The sequence below is a fragment of the Podarcis vaucheri genome, assembly GCF_965113315.1.
Source record: "Podarcis vaucheri genome assembly, chromosome: 9".
Lineage (NCBI taxonomy): Eukaryota > Metazoa > Chordata > Lepidosauria > Squamata > Lacertidae > Podarcis > Podarcis vaucheri.
The window spans coordinates 79,069,102-79,090,130 of record NC_138767.1 but is presented as its reverse complement, the minus strand read 5'-3'; the positions used below and the strand labels follow the sequence as shown (position 1 = coordinate 79,090,130).

The window sequence follows — 21,029 nt, the reverse complement described above, 5'->3', positions numbered from 1 at the left end:
AGTTTTTGCATATATTGGATAAACTTTTCCCAATCTTCTGTAAATCTTTGATCTCGTCGATTCCGGATCCTTCCTGTCATTCTGTCCAGTTCTGCATAATCCATCATTTTAGTTCGCCATTCTTCTATCGTAGGTAATTCCTCCTGTTTCCATTTCTGGGCCATCAATATTCTTGCTGCTGTCACTGCATATAAAAATAACTTCTTTTCTTTCTTATTTATCTCATTACCTGTAATGCCTAGTAAAAATGCTTCTGGTTTCTTAACAAATGTATATTTCAACATTTTCTTCAATTCATTTTAAATCATTTCCCAAAAGCATTTTACCTTCTTACATTCCCACCACATATGAAAAAGGTACCTTCTGTTTCTTTACATTTCCAACATTTGTTACTTATCTTATACATTTTTGCTAACTTCACAGGTGTTACATACCATCGGTACATCATTTTCATAACATTTTGCACGAGCCAGCCTTATCCCCAACATTCACTTTTGAGGCTGACTCCATCCCTTACCTTCCTATTGAGTGGGAAGATCTGAAGGTGAGACTCAAAGCATATTCAACTCAAAATGCTTAGAAGCCTCCCCACATTCAACAACCCTGTGCAGTCTGAAAGTGACTCGAACCTTTAATAATGGTACAGAAACAGAAGTTTCAGCGGGCCTTGCTTTTTTCACCTTACAAGCTGACCGTGCCAACATTCGCTCTGCATACCACCATTAGAGGTACAAAAACACTGTCCTGTTTCACCTTTTGAGTCCCAGACAGAGAAGCAAAAATGCATGCATATATGGTGTGTTGCACCTTTATGTAAGGAGAATCCTAGGTGTGAAAAAGTTGGAGGCTATACCATTAATGCATAACAATCAGGATGAACAGGTTCCAAAGGTAACACAAGCCGTTCCACTAGCCTTCGTATAGTATACATCATTCTGATGGACTGTCTGTTTTATTCTTTTTCTGAAGGAAAATGACGTCTGGCATACCTCTTGACAAAAATACAAAAATAAATAAATGTTTTTAACCTTTTGTCAAAATGAGATGTATCCTAGGATGAATTGATTCCTTTGGCCAGTTAAAAGTTTTAGTCTGCAATCCTACAAATTAAGTATGAGAGTAAATGAGAGTAATTCCCATTAGACAAAGTGGAACTTTTTTCTGAATAAACATTTATAGGATTGTGCTGCATATCACACTAATATTAAAAATATTATATAGAATGTTGTCTTAATTATCCATGTAATTAGATAAGTTGTGTATGGTACAAATATATGAAAGGAGTAGAAACATAAAATTTCCAGGAATTTTGAAACCACCGGGGGGGGAGGGGCTCTCCCCACCCCCCCAAAAAACCAAACACCCGGTTTGGGGAGAATTGAAAACAATGCAATACTTGTGGTTTTAATAAGTATGAAAGGGGGGGAGGGCTGGAATCCTAAAAACAGTGCCTATTTCAATTGATACTAGGAAGTCTGTCTCTGCCAACGATGTAAATTATCCTTGAAGGAAAAGCATATTACCTCTGAAACCAGCTTACTTGAATTTGACAATTCATTAAAACTTTCAGATATCACCATTACAAATGCAATACCACATATTTTGATTTTATGAGATTTCATGCATTTCCATTTTTTAAATTTGTACAATTATAGGCCCACTGTGGGTATAGAAAAGTTTTCAAATGCCACCCCAATTCACATAAAATTGAACTCAAATCCTGCATGGATTTTATTGTACATATTCCAGTCTCTTCAAATCTAATACTAATGTAACTGGAAGCTATATTGCACAGCTTCTCTTTTTATTGCACCAAAGTCCCCATAAGGGTGTTGATTCAATGCTGTCAAATTATAAGGCAAGTACATTCACAAGGATTTAAGGACAACTAAGTTCTTTATGTCAACACAGGGGGGGAAACCTTCAAGTGATTTCCTGAGGAAGGGACCCAGCTGACTTGTGAAAACTTGTAAATTTGTAAATCTAGTAAGTCTGAATAATAGGGTCATTTGATTATCAACTGGAAAAAATGCAACATAAAATGCTTTATTTAAAAATGATACTGGAGGTCTTTAATTTGCACACTCTGGAAAGTTAGTCGGAGAGAGAGGTTTGGCCTAACAGGATTCCTGCAGTTCATTTATATGGCATACCTTGGTTACTTCGGGGGGGTTAGCCAGTTTTGTCTTAATAACAGGGGTTGGCATAGAAGCAATGTGCAAAAATTATACCAGAGCTATTCTTGTCTGATTCATGTTTTACTGGTCCCATAACATGGGGAAATAAAATCATTTTACCATGGGGTATGATTTTCAGATGGCACCTCTGCTTCAAAATGGTGGCTAAAAACATTCCCCTAACCATTTCAGAGGTTGATATCATAAAGGTACGTTTTGGAAGGATTTTTAATTCACCAATATTCTTACAGCTGGGAACATGAGAGGATGAGGGACATCTTGAGTTGCTCTTTTTCTGGCCCACTCTTCATATAACTGCTAGGCACAAGGTAGGAACAGGGTGTTTTTTCCATCCAGAACGCTCTGGAATGGAGTTCTGGCACCTCTCAGGGGAACCTGCAAGTGGGAGGAGAGACCTAGCCTAGGCAAAACTGATGCTCCTCTGGCTCACGAGGAGACCCTTAGTAGAGCCATCTACAGCAAGGGTCGGCAAACTAAGGCCTGGGGGCCGGATCAGGCCCAATTGCCTTCAGGATCCGGCCCGGGGACTGTTGGGTGGATCAGCATGGGGGATTCTGTTCGTTTGGGCTGCACCATTCCATTCCCCCACACACACACACACTGCAGCGGTGGCGCCTCCTCCCTCCCTCCTCCTGGCTTCTCCTCGCCCTGCCTAGAGGAGGAAGGGGGCTGGTGGATCAACATTTTAAGCCAGCTCTTTTGCGCCGCTCATCTTCCCTCTGCCACTGCCGCCCTGGAGCTCCCTCTGCCTACCCAAGAGAAGCGGAGGTGGCGGCAGCCCCTGGGAAGGTAAGTGCAGCGGCTGGGGATGGGGAGGAAGACTACCTGCCCCCCTTGCCTCTTCTTCCAGCTCCCCCCCCGCCCCCCAGTGCTGCTTCTCCGGCCCGCCACAAGGTCTGAGGGACAATGGACCAGCCCGTGGGCCACTCTGCTGTTTTTTTAAAAAAATTCTGGATTTGAATTTCTGTGTGGTGGGTGGCTGGGGGAACAGTTGAGGAGGGGGTTCTTCAGCAAGAAGCAAAGAGTGGAAGAGAAACCTTCTTCGAGTTGTCCCCCAGAGTCTTAGAAAATGTACTGTACACTTTGTTGATTTTTAAATGTTTTTCTGTCATGTTTAGAAACTTAATTTATTGTTCCTTCAGTTTTTGAAATGCTCTTTACAGTATGTGTGACTTTAAAGAGCACTTAATAAACTCTTGTTGTACCAAATTTGGCTTTGTTTGGACTTTTTTTGACCATAGGAACGCATTAATTGAATTTCAATGCATTCCTATGGGATTTCGTGCTTCGCAAGACGAAAAATTCGCTAGACAAAAAAACCTGCGGAACGAATTAATTTCGTCTTGTGAGGCACCACTGTACATGGTTACTTTTATAATGAATTGGAGCCAAATGGCAGGTGGTTCTCTGCAGAATCAATGGGCTCAATTTCCCATGCCGCCCTCTGCTGCAGCCAGGTACTGTTTAATTGATTAGATCAAAAGTTTATTTTAATTAAGTATGAAAATTTCTGGATTAACAGGCAGATTACACACATGCACATACACTTTCTCTTTCAAGTTGCAGATAGCAAGAACCATCTCAGAAGATGCATTCTCTATTTTTGTTCAACTAGGAAGAAATACCTTTAAGACAGTACCTGTTGCAACACAGGCACCATAAAAAAACAAATGTAGCATATTCTTTCCTTCACATATGCATAGAATCATAGAATTGTGGAGTTGGAAAGGGCCATGAGGGTCATCTAGTCCAAACCCCTGCAGTGCAGGATTCTTTTGCCCAACGGGTCTTTCACCCATGACCCTGAGATGAAGAGTCTCATGCCCAACAGACTGAGCTGGCAGATATTACATCAACTTTCTCTAATCAGGTAATACCTCTTGCATTATCATTTAAATTGGTGAAAAGTTTCATATTTAAATGCAGTCCTGAGTATTGTTTGTATACTTGGATAATCTATATAGCACAAAGTATATTAATTTCTAAAACATTGTGAAAAACTAAAAATAATCTATCTGCAAAGCATTTGCAGCTGTTCATACAAGTTATAAAGTTACATAATGCTTAAATAATGAGCTATTGAGATTAGGCCACACCAATCTGACAAGTAAAACCTTCTTGTGATTTATTAATTTACATGTGCTTAATTATATACATATTATATACATATTAGTGTTCTAAAAATACACTTAGGCCATAATAAAAGCATATAACAATGTTTCTTTTAACTTGTTGGTCTACTATGGCATTAAAGGAAACTTTAGTGCAACCAGTTTGCCAAATGAACCCACGAAGCCGAACTAGCCATGCATGCCCCCCCCCCATGCACAATCATCCTGTTTATGCTGCCTGCCTAAACTACAAAAATGAGAAGGAAGGGCCAAGGACTTGGCAGACCACAATATGCGCCCAAACAGTTGCATTCATCTTGATATAGGTCACAGCTTGTGCTGGTGTGGCCTAAGGAAAACCAATTTAGAAACTAGCAAAATTAAAGCACACACAAGTATGATTTTTATGAGGAAACAACTGTTATTTGACAAGAAAAGTATGGCAAACTTTTATTTTTATTTTGCTTATCAAAGAAATATAGGTAAACAGAAACGATATGCTTCAGAGGTGACCGATGTCTGAGGAAAAATTAACTCCAAGAGGATCAATTACCTCTCCTCTTTACCCAGCCATGGTGAGAAAGAATAAAAAATAATTATTGCCTCTAAATAACCAGAACATTATCTTGCTAGAACACTGCATGGCTTTATTAAAAAAGATTAGAGTTTATTTCAAAGTAAGTGTTCAGGATCACATAATTTACAGGCATCCAATATGGTATGAATCTACCATGGTGTCGTCCTCTGTTTTGCCGAAGCTGCCTTGCAATCAGCTTGACAAAGACCAACATCTTGGGTCAGGTCAGGACATTGCTAGCACTCCACACATCATCATTGATGATCACAAGCTTGAGGTGTAGATAATTTTGTCTACCTAGGTTTCTCCATAACCAGCAACCTCTCCATTGAGCTGAGCTGGACAAGTGTATTGGCAAGGCTGCTATGACAACGGCTCGCTTCTCCAAAAGGGTAGGGGAGAATGTGATGCTAACATTCAATGCCAAGATTGAACGGTCGACCAGGCTTGTGTGTTGAGCATGCTGCTTCATGGAAGTGAGTCGTGGACAACTTACAACTGTCAGGAGTGACACCACAATGCCTTCCACATGTGCTACATCAGGAGGATGTGGAATATCACATGGCAGCACAGAATTCCAAACAAAGATGTGCTCTCCCAAACCCACATCCCCAGCATGTTGACACTGTGTGATGTCTAGGCTGGCTTGGTCATGCCCCCAGAATGGAAAATGGCAGGATCCCCAAGGACATGCTCTACAGGGAATTGGCTTCAGGCACCAGACTCATTGGCAGACCAACTCTGTGCTCCAAAGATGTCTGTGAATGTGCCATGAAGGCTGGCAACATCAACCTTGTTGTGTGGGAACCCCTTGCAGACAACTACAGTGCCTGGTCATGTACCCATAGCAATGACCAGAGAAGGAATGACCACTGAGAGGAGCAGAGAGAGAAGAAATGCCATGGTGCATCTACATCAGCACAACTGGATGTCTTCATCTGCACCAGCTGCAACAAAATATGTGTCTCACATATCAGTCTCTACAGCCACAGCAGGTGCTGCAACCTTTCAGCTGTTGACTCAAAGGCACCCTCCTCCATTGTCTCCCAAGACAGATGGCTTACAACACAGTCCTCATCTGCAAGCTGTCTTTATGAAGAGGTTGCTATTTTGTCTACTTAATGTCTTGAACTTTCAGGTTTTTTTAAGTATCCATATCCATACTGATTTAACATTTTAACTTCTGGCTCACCTTGGCTTAAACTGCGGTGAGTGCTAACCTGTGGCCCTCCAAATGTTGCTGGATGCTAATCACCAGCAGCCTGAATAGTCTAGTGAGCTGTAGGCCATCAACATCAGAGGAACATAGCCACCCCTCCCTAAAACATTTAGCTTGCTCCCCACACCCCAGCAACTAGGCACCCCAACACAGAAGTGTCTTTGCAAGCACTCTTTTACTGCATTTGCAACTTCAAATAATTATAGTATATTCTCTCTCAAACAAGAAAAAACGCAAATAATGGAATGTCTTCTGTACTGCATTTGCAAACCTCTTTACTTACTGAAATCCCATGCTTTCAGTGATCCCCTACCGGAAAGCAAAAAGGTAAGCTGCATAGCGCTATTGTTGTTTTGAATAGTTTGTACTGGAGAAATGCAGCTGAATTAAAGTTTTTTTTTTCAGTTTCTCAATAGTTTCAACAGGTATCCCTGTGCACAACTGCCTTTCAATAGATCCATAAAAAGTCTGTTCTGACCTATGGAGCTTTTTTCAACTGCTCTCAATTACGTACTTCCAAGAGTGCCAACACAACTTGGTTCCACAGACATTCCAAGCTTATTCATTCACCATCTCCAGCAGAGGTAATAAAGATTTGGATAGCTTAGATTTTTCCTCCTCTGTACCTCTGCACCAAACAAATTACTCTCCTAAGACATAACTACATTTTACAAATTTCAGGCCAAACTAGTATTATTGCTATTATAAATGTCTAGCATTAAGTCATAATCTGCATTCTTGTTCCAAACCTTTCATAGCATACAAACAAGACTGGCGCAGGAGTAGAAGCCATTACTCAATGTTACTATGCAATTTACTGCTGCTTTTCTGTATCATAGCTATCCAATTCTACTTTTATGACTCAGCACTGTAATTTGGCACTCATCTGTGGCAGTGTCTCTCTCCTAACAGCCAGATCAAGTGCAAAAGAGTGTGTGGAAGAGAGCAAAGACTAATTTAGCCTGGCTATAGGGGGCTGTAGAGGATACAGGAAAAAGGGGAAGAAAGAAAGATATGAATGGAACATGGCAGATGCAGAGACTTAATGTCAAGTATAGATTGGTCCCAAGATAAAGTACCTTTTCCCCTATAGTAAGTGAACAAGCAGCTGTTTAAAGTACCAATAACATACTAAGTGTTTAATTTTTAAATATTGAACAGCAATTATTTTTAAAACATAGTGTCTGGGAATTTTAAAAAACCTGAGACCAATCAAGTGTAGAAAAATGTATTGGCAATATTCAGAATAATTGCAGCACTTCTTAAATTCTAAGCTGAATTTCAAATGCAAATCAATACTTACAAACACTTTGTTTTACTGATAAATTTTTCAGTACAGTGCTTTGAGTATCTTGACCAGCTGCCAAACTGTTGTAGAAATCCATCCTAATCTAGCAGCTGACTGGAAATGGAGTTTAAAAGAGTAAGATGCCTTTAAAATAGTAAAATTTTCAACAACATAATATAAATACTTGTTACAGATAGGTAGCCGTGTTGGTCTGCCATAGTCAAAATAAAAAAATTCCTTCCAGTAGCACCTTAAAGACCAACTTAGTTCTTGGTATGAGCTTTCGTGTGCATGCACACTTCTTCAGATACACAAATACTTGTGTTACCCACTTAGGATTGGGCTATTCTATAAGAGTACAGTGCAGCCCCATAATCATCTATCTGCTTTAGCAATGTACTTTGGTGGAATATAAAATGCAGCTTAGAGAGAGAGATTGGATAGACCTATGTTCATATCACAATAGTCACAACAAGGACCAGAAAAAAGTAAAAGTAAATTCAATACAAGTTTGAACAGATGAAGCGAGGGCCAGGAACACAAACTGGGGGTAGGCGTGGAAACTGGGGGTGGGGGGGCCTGTATTGAAGTTGAAACTGTTGGTTCAAGGTAAAATAGATAAGAATTCCCTGGATGTCAAGATCCAAGTTTGAGGCAAGTACTCTTTGGGCGAGAGAACCTCAGCAGAGATTTAAAATCACAAAATATGCACCAAAGCAAATATAGGCTATTAGGCCTTTAAAATATGTCCTTTAAAGTGAGTTTCAGAATTTCCCTCTTTCCCTGGTATAGAAAAAGACCACACGTTTGATAAGCTTTAAATGGTTTTGTGTGCTTTTCCATACAGAATTCAGAAAAAGTTGCACAGGCAGTAAACCTTGGCTTAGTTACAAAGTGGTGAAAGACCCTATATTATTGGTATAAGAATTCAAGGGTGTCTGAATTGGAACAACCAGCTGAAACCTCTTTGCATGCTAAGCTGCTCAGGTAGAGTGCAGGTGAAAACAATAGGCTTGATTACCCATTTCCTCCCAAGGTAAGGGGAAATGACCTCACTACACTGGTCAGGACAGCTTACTCTATGGTATTAACCTCTTCATGCATTAATTAGACTTAAGCATGTTGATTATATAAGGCTGGTTATCTAGGGCTGCCATACGTCCGGAATTTCCCGGACATAGCTGGGATTCGGCAGTCGGAAACAGTATCCGGGTGGAAATCACTGAAATATCCAGGAAAATCCAGGCAACCCATGTCAGAAGTCCAATTTTTGGCAAATTTCCTTTAAAACAGCTCAAGAACCAGGTTGGTTCTTTCTTGTTCATCATTTCAAGATGTTTTCATGAAAAGAGATTCCTAATTTAAACTAACAAATTCAATCAGGCAGATAAATTGTGTTAGGATTGCATCCTTAGTCACAAAACCAGTAACAGCAGCAGCAAGGGTCTTGATATTGCTATTACATGAATGCTTGTTTCTTCTTGCATAAAAAATTGGTGAGGGTGGATGTTATGAAGCTAACTCAAACTAAAGAAGTTTGGATAGGTGAAACCTATCTAAGTGGAAATTTTACTTTTAAAAACTCTTTTTCTTTTCTTTTTACAAGCAACTTTTGCTTATTGCTCTTAAACAGCTGTTCAGCTACCTCTGGGCTAGATGTGAAGTTTTTATTTTCCCAAATCTAAGCTAGAAGCTTTAAAAAAGGAATTTGATTTAAAGTTTCTTAATTAAAAATAGAGGTTAAAGGGGGAATGGAATGGGCGATGCAGCTGTGCTGATGCCAGTGGAGAGAAATCCAGAGAAAGAAGTGAGGTAAAAACACATAAAATAGTTCCACAAAAATTAAGTGGGTGCCTTAAACAGCTGTTTTAGTTTAATTAATGGAAAGTTAACCTTGTGTAAATATTCCTATTTCAAAAGCAATGTTCTCTTTAGACTTTTCTAAATCTGAGCCTGTATCCTACATTGATTTACCACTATAAGAATAAGTAACATGAAAATATGACACTGAAGCCTTGGCCCTAGATTTGGCAAACCCCCTAACTTCAGAGTTTTCAGATAGCATTGTCCATATAAGGTCAAGCCTACCTTCAGCTCCATACAGTGCATTTATTTTTAAGAAAAGTGTATATTCCTATGAAGGCAGAATTATTCCGCTTGTAAGCGCTTCTATGAAAATGCAGCAACATATACAGCTCTATCAATGTTCAATCTCTAGCATTATTTTAGCACTGATATAATTTTGAACTCACAATGAAAAAATATTCAAAGCTCATGAACTACTCAGAATATCGTATTTTTGAAATAAATAAATGGAAACATGCCACCCCCTTTGCACTGCTCCACAGCTCTGATGCTGTGACAGCACTTGCTTTTTGGCAAATAACAGAGTAATTACTTTAACAAGTGTGTAAAGACGATGGAAAGCCACTCATGTAAGGTCAAACAAGAGGTTTATGAACTGCAGAAAAGCACAATTAATGCAAGAGGGCAGAAGGAGAGAAACATGTTTCACACTTTTATTGTGAAGAGCATGACTTTTGCACAGGAACTGCCAGAACAGATGTTCATAAATTTGGGCCTTAATCTAGAACACTTCCCGGTTTTACTTTTAAATTCTATCTGCTGGTGTGTAGAAATTACACCTTACTTTTTAATATAATTCTTCTGATTAGATTTTTTAATAAATACATTTATTACCTTAGTAGTGGTGCCAGCTGGTCAGTTGTGATTTACTGTCCAGGCCTGCTTTAATATAAAGTGGCTTTTGTGGCTTACCCATACAGATTACATTTTAAGCTTCAAGATATCACCATAAAGCAGCTGGAAAAAGTACTGGCTGTGCTCAGAAACCTGTATTATTGCCCAAGTGATCAACTTCCTGAGCATGCAGCTACTCAAACTCTCTGAAAATCTTTGGCTTGGCTTTGTTCTTATACTGGAAGTTAAGTTATAAACACCAAAGGAAGTCCACTGAGTCTGCAGTTATGCTTTCTATCAGGAAGACAGCTTAAGAAAATTATTAGTTTTCTAATGAGAAAACTACCTGGTCATTTAAAATTTCCGTTTACATCAAATATATTTTTTATCACATCTGATTCCTTAAAATAAAATAAAATCTCTTTAGATTTCTACCCAGGATGCTATTTCCAACAGTTGCCAGGCCCCAAAATTGATACTCCTTTTGGTATCATACCTAAGTTTCAAAATTCCTATAGGAATTGCAATATATACATGGAGACAAGGGGAAGGGCTTGTGCTGTAACTCTGCAAGAGCATAGAAAAGACGCTGAACGTTGTCCTTTGCCGTCCCTGTTGTCAGCTTTTGAAGGAAAGGGGGAAATAAGTAAATACCCAGGTAGCTTATTCAAAAACAAATCACCACTGACTTTTCATAAGCCTCCCTTCATGTTGCTTATTTCCTTTCTCCCAAGACTGCAGGTCAGTTTGTATCAGAGTTGGCAAAGATTACTCAAGCACTTCTAGTTGTCACAAAGACTAATTAACAAACTTGCAGCTAATTTGTGAGGGGTCAGTTAGTATCCGAATTCAAGAAATGGGCTAACTTTGTTCCATGACGAGCAGAAAGGCAGTACCACTTCGCATGCTAGAAACAAGGAATGTAGAGTCCTCCATGAAAATTAAGCTAATGTTCTGAAAATATTACACAACAGATTTTACTTATTACTGATTAATTGTAATATGTTTCCCTGCTCTGTGCGTAAATTTTAATATGACCAAATGATGAACAATATATTTGTAGGTGCTTAATTATATTCCTTTTTATTGTAACTCAGTAACTGGTCAACTTATGTCTTACAAGGATGAGTCAATTGAGAAGAAAACTGGCAAGATATGAGACACTGTAATATGAAATTAATGAATGATAATTAATTACATAAACTCAATATGTACAGAAGAAAGTACTAACCAAAATCAGCTTTTCATATATTAACTTATCAAGCTATGAGGTGCTCCCCTAAACACCATGTAGAAAAAGAACTAATGCTAGCTAGAAACAAACACACTTCTGTAGAAAAATGAATATATCAAACTATTTAACTGGGGCCAGGACAAATTATGCTCAAGTCACCAGATTCTTAAACACCTTCCCCAGAGTTCTTATGCCTCTTTTTGAACCTATATCAGCTTGTCATTCAAGAGAAGTAATGTTATGTCCACTACTGTGTTCTGTTTGTAACCATTAGGTTATTAGAAATGGAACAGAAGAACATTTAAATGATACAGTATAAGTATATGAATTCACTGATGAAACAGCTAAGTCCAGAACTACATGTTCAGTAACATACACAGGGATTCCAAACCCTGTATTTGCCCTTTTTACATAAAGTGATGGTAGTGAGCATTTTGCAGAGGAAAATGGTGGACAGGAGGCAGTGCTTAACCATTTTCTCAGCCGCCAGTCATTTTACCCACTTGAGTGGCAAGCACATTTCAAGATCTTGGCGGAGAGAAAAGATGGGAGCAGGGGTGGTGGATGAATCAAGAGAAAAAGCAGTATGCAGGAAAGCATACACACCCTCCACTGTGAAGTAATTCTTCCCCACATGTTGGTTTGTCGGTAACCTCTATGTTAACATTACTGTTAAAGTTGCATTCTGCTTATAAGCGTTGTGAATAACGTATCAAATAGTTAAGCTAGAACATAAACATTGGAAAAGGAGCATTAGAATATCCTTTTGTGAGGATTTGCTTTTCAGTATGTATTTTTTTTGTCCAAAGTAACAACACTGGGAAGTGTTATTAGTAGACTCTCTTGAGTAGATGGTCATCTCCCTCCTCTGCCTTGCTCCCCACCCAACACACACATGGCCATACCACCGGATCAGTAAACAAACATTATATTTAGTGAGTGTACAGATTAGATGAATTTGCAGCATAAGCAACAACACTGTACACTGGATGCAAAGTTTTATTACAGTTCCAAATTTGACTCACTTTTTAGTGAAAATAACAATTGTAAAAAAAAAAAATACTTAATGGCATGTAGAAGTTTTGCAGAAATTCTTAAAGATATTTGCACTCCCCTTTTCAAACCCTGTGCAAAATGCCCTGTATTAACATCCCTCTTACAATCGAACATTAGTTACCCTCTATCATCAGCTTCCTTTGGTGAGGATATATTTCCACAGTAGCTAATGGAGACATTCCTACAAATCAATGTGCTGCAGTGATACAGAAATAAAAGCTCATTTCACTGTAATGATGCTTCCAGACTTCCCTCAAGTCAGGTGGTTACTTGCAGTTAATGATCTGTGACATGCCACACAAGTAGTCCTAAAAAGACTTATTATCCACTGCATGTGCAACAATATTTGCTTTATGGATGGCTAAATGAATGAAGACATTCAATGTAACTGTAAAAGTAAAAATCAAAAGAAAACTTACAAGTAACATGTTTTCTTTGAGTAAAAGAGCTGTGAACATTTTCCATTAATACTTAACCTTTTGCTGCAGCAGTGCAACCACATATAATGCTTGAATCCATAAAGCCAAATCACTGTGCAGGGTTAATGCCAATTATCCAAAACCGTGCTAAATGTGTTTTGCAAAAATGTAATTTTATGTCCAAGCTCAGCTGATAATAATTATAACTCTTATTTATGCCCTTCTTATAGGCAACAACTTTATAAAAAGGACTATAGAATATTTTCTTTTAATTGATGGATAACAATGAACCATTCTGTTTTAAAGCCAAGAATCATTAACCTAGCTACTGGAGAAACTAACATTTTTTTTCTTAAAGTAGTTGGTGCAGTTAGGCAACACAATATTATTCACAGTTGACTACCGAATGAGACATTCATGTGTTTTCTGATTTATTTCCTTTTCTATATTCCACTTCTGTCCACAGTAGATTAACGGCTTTCCATGGTACAAGCTCTTCATTTGTTGTAACATTACCAAATATGAACAATGCTGCCAGAAAATATTTCTACTTAAACACAAAGGTAGAATCACCTATCTATTTTATTTATAAAAATATTAATATACTGCCGTATCAAAAATATATCACAGCAGTTTACAATATAAAAACATAAAGCCATACAGTAAAATAATAAAAAAGAAAGACAAATTAAAAGCAAAAGAATCAAAAACAAACATCAGTAGACCATTGTGGCGGATGTACTCTTACTTGCCTGCATAGGCCTGGTGAAATAAGAAAGTTTTCAACAGACATTTAAAAACTGGCAGAGAAGGCACCAGCTGAATCTCAATTGTTAGGGTATTTCACAGGACTGGGAATATCTAGGAATATCATCCCAAACTCTGAAGCAAATTTGCTTCTTAGACTTATTGTTGCTGTTAAAAGCCCAATGGGTTGCCTCCAACTAATTTATATTCAATAGACCCATTGAAATAAGCGGACCTAAGTTAGCCATGGGTCTAGTGTGAGAAAGGCTCATATTGGAAACAGTCCAATCTACTGGGTAATTTTCCTGTACAAGCCCCATTAAAGTGAATGGGAACTGTACAAGAGATAATCAATGGAGCTTCCAAAGGAGAACTTTGTTGGATTGCATCCTTCATAAACATATCAACACCACCATATGAATCCGATCATTCTATGAACATCATCATGCTTCATATCATGCTTTCTAAGGTTAGATCAATTTCAGTCTGTTCCCTCCGAGGATGTGGACAGGCTGCTTGGATGCGTGAAACCAACTACCTGTCTCCTTGATCCTTGCCCATCCTGGCTAATAAAAGCAAGCCGGGAAGGGCTGGGCGATGGGCTCTGCGGGGTGGTGAATGCTTCCCTCTGCAAGGGAGCCTTCCCAGACCTGCTGAAAGAGGCGGTCATTAAACCGCATCTTAAAAAAAAAAAAATCTTTAGACCTGGCCAATATGGCCAACTATCGCCCAGTATCAAATCTTCCATTCTTGGGCAAAGTGATTGAGCGGGTGGTTGCTAAACAACTCTAAGCACGCCTGGAGGATGCGGACCATTTGGATCCCTTCCCATTGGGATTCAGGCTTCACCATGGGACTGAAACTGCCTTGGTCGCACTGGTTGGTGATCTCCGGCGGGCTAGGGTTCCCAACAAAGCCAATCTGTGACCCTAGATTCCAGCCAGTATACTGATGTTAAATTGCAACCTAGGAATTTGCGCTGGGACTTTAATTTGTGGAATGGAGCAGAAAATCAAATCAGATATCAGTTTTAAAGAACTCATCTGTAGATATCCAAAACATTATTGTATGATACATTTACACAGAAGTGTTATAGTTTTCATCTTTTATAAAACAAGGGAGTCTAAGCTGCATTTGAGGATATCCTAACCTATCGAAATCCAGCGTAGTGCTGTCTTATCCCACAGTGTAAAAATTCATTACTCAGTACAAACAAAAAATAGCATTTACAAGCCAGTTTACAGTGGTACCTCTGGTTACATACTTAATTTGTTCCAGAGGTCTGTTCTTAACCTGAAACTGTTTGTAACCTGAAGCACCACTTTAGCTAATGGGGCCTGCTGCTGCCACCACGCCGCCGGAACATGATTTCTGTTCTCATCCTGAAGCAAAGTTCTTAACCTGAGGTAATATTTTTGGGTTAGTGGAGTCTGTAACCTGAAGCGTATGTAATCTGAAGTGTATGTAACCCGAGGTACCACTGTACTTGAAAACTCCTAAGCTTATTTGTGCAGAAATTAGTAAATTTTTACTGAGTACCTAGAATTAACTAAACTCTACAGTTTTAAGAGCAATTAAGTTATCCCAATAGAACAGGCAGCTCAATGCATTAACCTTATGAGTTACATTAAAATGTAACCTTTAAACTTCACACTACAACAGTACAACATTTCCTGCTCAGAGAAAGCACTCCAGCATCAATTAATCATCACTCAGTCGAATATACCATCAACATTTTTAATTAGCACTGATGCACTCTCTTCTCAGGCCCATCCATCACAATGGCTGTTTAAAAACCTGACTTATTGGACTCTGCTTAGGAAAGGATCTGGATAATATCTGTGAGAAAAGGTATCATTCTTCCATCCACCCTACAATGCTGACCGATAATTCCTACCCCTTCTACAAGTTGCTGATAACAACTGCCCTCAGGCTAACCAGCCAGCTGTAAATCAAGTAACAGCAGCTCCTATGCAGTCTGGGTTAATTTTAGGTCACAATTTATCCAGCAGGAATGTTGACTTGACACTTGCATGTTTTGCTTATAGATGTGATAAAGGGAAGAAACACTGATTGAGTTTGTCAGGATCAAGGAACCAATAGGGGGAAACCTTATGTAACAAAAATATTTTGCCATAGTAGTCATTGGTATTAAATAGAAATTAGTATAACTTGTTCTTTTATTTTCTGAACTGGGTGGGATGGGGAGCCTGTAGTGGAAGAAAGGAAAGTCCTTAAGATCAGTTCTAGGTACACTGGATAATGATGAGCAAGCAGCTACATCATCTTCTAAGAGCCATGGCAACATAATGATTGACTGCAATGCAATTAAAATATTTATGGGATTGATTCATTAGAACAACTTTCTGCAGCATTTCTAAGCATCATTTCCCCCCGCAATAATGGCTGACCACTTCGTATCAAGCAGTTGACCTCCAACAAGTGGATAGTGAAAAGAAAACCTTCAGAGCATAACGGAAGCTCAGTTGTCCAGTCAAATCAATTTTCTATCTGACAGCATGGTAAGGAAACAGCAACTTTTGAGGAAGTTCACTTTTTGCAAAGGGAATGAATGCAGCTAGAAGTGAATGCTCTTAGCATGCCTTTTGGAAGTACACAAAAGGAGATGGGAACAAAATTCCAGTGACATGTGAAAAATATAAGTACAGTGGTACCTCGGGTTACATATGCTTCAGGTTACATACGTTTCAGGTTACAGACTCCGCTAACCCAGAAATAGCACCTCAAGTTAAGAACTTTGCGTCAGGATGAGAAAAGAAATCATGCTCTGGCGGCACGGCAGCAGCGGGAGGCCCCATTAGCTAAAGTGGTGCTTCAGGTTAAGAACAGTTTCAGGTTAAGAACAGAGCTCCGGAATGAATTAAGTACTTAACCCGAGGTACCACTGTACTGTCCTTCTCATGTTTTTAATACTGTTGTTGCATTTTTTTTTTAGTACTGTATGCCACCCTAGTAATTTATTTCAAGACTGAAATATAAAATTATCACATACCAGAGGAAATGTTTTTTGGGGGGGTCTTTAGCAGGTAATTTGGGAAACTTATAGTGCAATTTAGATTGAAATCTACCATATTTTTCGCTCCATAAGGCACAACTGACCATAACGTGCACCTAGTTTTTAGAGGGGGAATTCAAGAAAAAAAATATTATTTAAAGGGAGCGCTGAGCAGAGCCTATATGCATCCCATACATACAAAGCGCTCCCTTTCATGAGCCGCGCAAAGTGTGTGTGTGGCTCTTGGGGGCTTTTCCCCAAAGAGTGACGGGCTGCCCTTCTCCCTCCTCGGGGAAAAGCCCCCAAGAGCCACACACACACACACTCCGCGTGGCTCTTTAAAGGGAGTGCGGCTCTTGGGGGCTTTTGCAGGAGGTGGAGGAAGCGCTCTCTCTAGCTGTTCTGGCTTCTGGGGTAGCCTACGAAGCCTCCACAGGGCAGCAGGGAGCCTTCATCCCGCTGCCCTGCGGAGGCTTCGCGGGCTACCCAAGAGCTGCTTTAAAGAGCGTGCGGTTCCTGCGGGCTTTTCTACGAGGAGGGAGAAGGGACTGACTGGCCGCGTCACTCCCTTCTCCCTCCTGGGGAAAAGCCCGCAAGAGCCGCACGGAGCTTGTGTGCGGCTCTTGGGGGCTTTTCCCGCCTGCCTCCCCCCTGCATTTGCTCCATAAGATGCACACACATTTCCCCTTACTTTTTAGGAGGGGAAAAGTGTGTCTTATGGAGCGAAAAATTCGGTATGTGTGTCTGTTTAGAGGTAAGCCTCACTTAGTTCAATGGTACTTGCTCAGATAAGGGTATATACTTACACACACTTTCTTGGGAGCAATCACAACTGAAACCAGTGGAACTTCCTTCCAAAGAAACACACATAGGATCAGGTTATTAATTTTTACACTTAGTCATTTTATTTTTTCCCATTGCACACAGGCCAAACAAATCAAAGTACGGCAAAAGTTAAACATCCACTTTTAGCACTCCATGTAACTCAGTTCAAGGTAAGTGGAGTGGGAGGGCAGGAGAGCCCCATACATTGCTCAATTAAATCCAGTAAATTGCTAGTGTAATACAGGGGGCAACCATTTTAGGTGTGTCCAATTGACATGCGATCAATGAGGCAGGAAGAAGGCAGAATGGGGCCAGGGCAGAATGGGGCTGTGCGCACTTATACGTGCTCCGCCAACACATGGAGGCGCCAGGAACGGAACCCCACGCGAAATGGTCACCATGTATATCAAAGGTTGCTGTATTCACAGCCCAGATCTGGACAGCTGATTCCAAGATTACTGACTCCAGCATGTTGCTATGCCAAAAAATTGATTCCTTGCATCTTAATGATTAGCAGGTTTATTGCAGTTAAATGCTTTCATAGGCAAGTTTGATTCATTGGATGCAGAGGAACTACAAAGGAAGCAAGTATAATAGACTAGGAAATAAAACAAGGTGAGAAACATGGATGGTAGGAATGGGAAAACAGCTTAATTATGGGACCTCAGAGTATACAGAAAACAACACAAAAGCAAAGGAAGAGAAGTTTATCTTTGTTCTGAAGGAACCATTTCATTTAAGCCTTAAAATGCTGTATTCATACAAAATCAGAAAATGATAAAATTGTAAAGTTGGAAGGGATCTTGAGGGATCTAGTCCAACCCTTTCAATGCGGGAATTTCTACTAAAGTATGCATGACAGATGACCATCCAAGGTCGTTTAGGGCTTTAAAGGTCAGCACCAACACTTTGAATTGTGCTCAGAAACATACTGGGAGCCAATGCACATCTCTCAGGTCCCAGCGGCCACTCCCAGTCACCAGTCTAGCTGCCACATTCTGGATTAATTGCAGTTTCCGGGTCACCTTCAAAGGTAGCCCCACGTAGAGCGCATTGCAGTAGTCCAAGTGGGAGATAACTAGAGCATGCACCACTCTGGCAAGACAGTCCGCAGGCAGGTAGGGTCTCAGCCTGCGTACCAGATGGAGCTGGTAGACAGCTGCCCTGGACACAGAATTAACCTGCGCCTCCATGGACAGCTGTGAGTCCAAAATGACTCCCAGGCTGCGCACCTGGTCCTTCAGGGGCACAGTTACCCCATTCAGGACCAGGGAGTTCCCCACACCCACCCGCCCCCTGTCCCCCAAAAACAGTACTTCTGTCTTGTCAGGATTCAACCTCAATCCGTTAGCTGCCATCCATCCTCCAACCGCCTCCAGACACTCACACAGGACCTTCACCGCCTTCACTGGTTCTGATTTAAAAGAGACGTAGAGCTGGGTATCATCTGCATACTGATGAACACCCAGCCCAAACCCCCTGATGATCTCTCCCAGCGGCTTTAAGCTATAGTTAGTTGAAAAAATGGAAGCAAGACCTTCCCAATTCCTCTTCGCAGTAGTACCAGATGAGCACAGGGTAGTACAGGTAGTACAGAGCAAGAGAAGCCCAGGTCCATATAGCTTGAACTTCATAATTTTAAATCATTACTTAATTTGTTAAGCAAATAATGCAACGCCTGTGCTGCTTCATGTTTCTCCCTTATAGTGGCTTTCAACCACTTGTCTTTTGTCTCTGTCTGCTTTAAGTTCATGTGAGTTATAACCACTTTAACTATTAGCTTTTATCCCTCTCCTCTTTAAGTCTTATGTATTTTATTTATTTGCATGTTTGTAACTTATGCTGGTCTGCAACCATAATAAAGTTTGATGACAATGATGTTAAGCAAATTTAATATTGCCAAGTTGTTATTTACATCCCTTCTAAAGCTACTCTATATCCTAAGGTCAGAAATTGAAATAATACCCTACTGGGGTTTTAGGTGTATTCCCATTTTTACAGTTCAATTATGTCAGAATCGCAACTATCCACAGAAGTTGCAAGAACTGAAAGTCCACAAGATTGGTATAAATACTTTCCGTCCCCCTTAAACATTTAAAATCATGACAGGCCATCAAGTATGTGCTGTGTCTGTACAAAACAGTTACCCGGTACTCTTGAGATTTATGTGCATTTTAAAATGGCACCCAGAGCTATGTTAATTCTTATTAGACAGTGGACTACTTGGTTTTGGTACTAAGATTCTATAAGCAGAAAAGAAGAAACAGATTCTAATTAAAGAAAACACACAGTCACCACTCTATACACCACAAGAAAAAATGTTACCATTGAGTGATGTGCAAAATTAACAGAACAAACTCTACATAGTGAAAATCACATTCATGCAAATTTGTATGAAGCTTTTTCAAGTGCTTTGATAACAGTAGGAAACAAAAGGCATGAAGTATAACATTTGAAAGCCCTTGAACAAGACTTCACACAGGGAACAGAACTATAAACATATTAATAATATTCACTTATTTCAAATAACTAAGTTAAGAAAATCAAAAGCTGCCTTTATACATTTGCACCATGCAGCAGTTAGGAGGGACTGTGATGGCTGGGCATTCTGCCTTTTCTGTAGCCTCACTCCAATCGTTTGTGGAATTTGGAGGGGAAAGAAAACCTAAGCAAACATAACTTTCTAAAAAGTTTCCAGTGATAAATGCAGACAGTGCGCATCTTCCAGTCTGTAAATGTAACGATTTGTTAGCGTTGGCATTTCAGTCAACTTACAAATGAAATACTATAAAATTGACCACTTATTATTTGACTATAATCAAACATTGCCAAGTATCCTATGAAAGCAAGAATGTCACTGTGTCCGTGACAGCTTACTTTTGCATTGCGCTATGATGTCAAGGGCAGGAACGATGGAGGGCTGCTTGCCCCTCAGCACTGAGGCTGTCAAGAGGGAAACCTAACAGCAAAGCAAAGCTTCTCTTCCTGGCTACCTGCTACAACTGCAGGAATCTTCAAAGAGGTACAGGAATACAAGTGGTCAATGGCAAAGGTCGTGGCTCAGAATTCCTTCTTGTACATGATCTGCTCTGTAAGGCTCCTGTGAAGGGCTGGACTGCAATCTAGAAAACAGCCACTGAAATAACTGAAGGTACTGAATTAAGCCTCAGTGTTGCCTTCTGCTTTCATTTCATTATCCACACTTTATTTATTTATACTGCATTTGTATTTATTGAGCCTAGAGTTTCAGGATAAAAACCAAACAGATTTTTCCCCCATGAATGATTCACATTTGTTATGCCGTTATAGTAAGTTACATAACACTTATTGTGCTCTTTACTTGGCTGCTCTTCAATCTGCTAAATTATTCTGTTGCAGGTGGCCAGCTACTGAATATTTTTTCTACTGTGTTGAGCAGTACTCTAGAATCTACTGTAATTAACAGTGACATAGAAAGTTTTACAATAAACAGTAGTACCTTGGTTTTTTAACTTAATTCATTCTGGAAGTCCATTCGACACCCAGAACCATTTGAAAACCAAGGCTTCCTTGAGCTTCCTGCACTCAATCGGAAGACGTGGAAGACATGCTGGACATTCGGCTTCCGAAAAACCTTCGCAAACCAGAACACTCACTTCC

At 39.8% G+C, this 21,029-nt stretch overlaps 1 protein-coding gene across 2 annotated transcripts in view; it reads right to left on the bottom strand.

Annotated features, from left to right (window-relative positions):
• The window catches only part of RAB28 (RAB28, member RAS oncogene family), a 53,897-nt gene that overhangs the window by 10,615 nt on the left and 22,253 nt on the right, over positions 1 to 21,029 (bottom strand). The window lies entirely within an intron of this gene.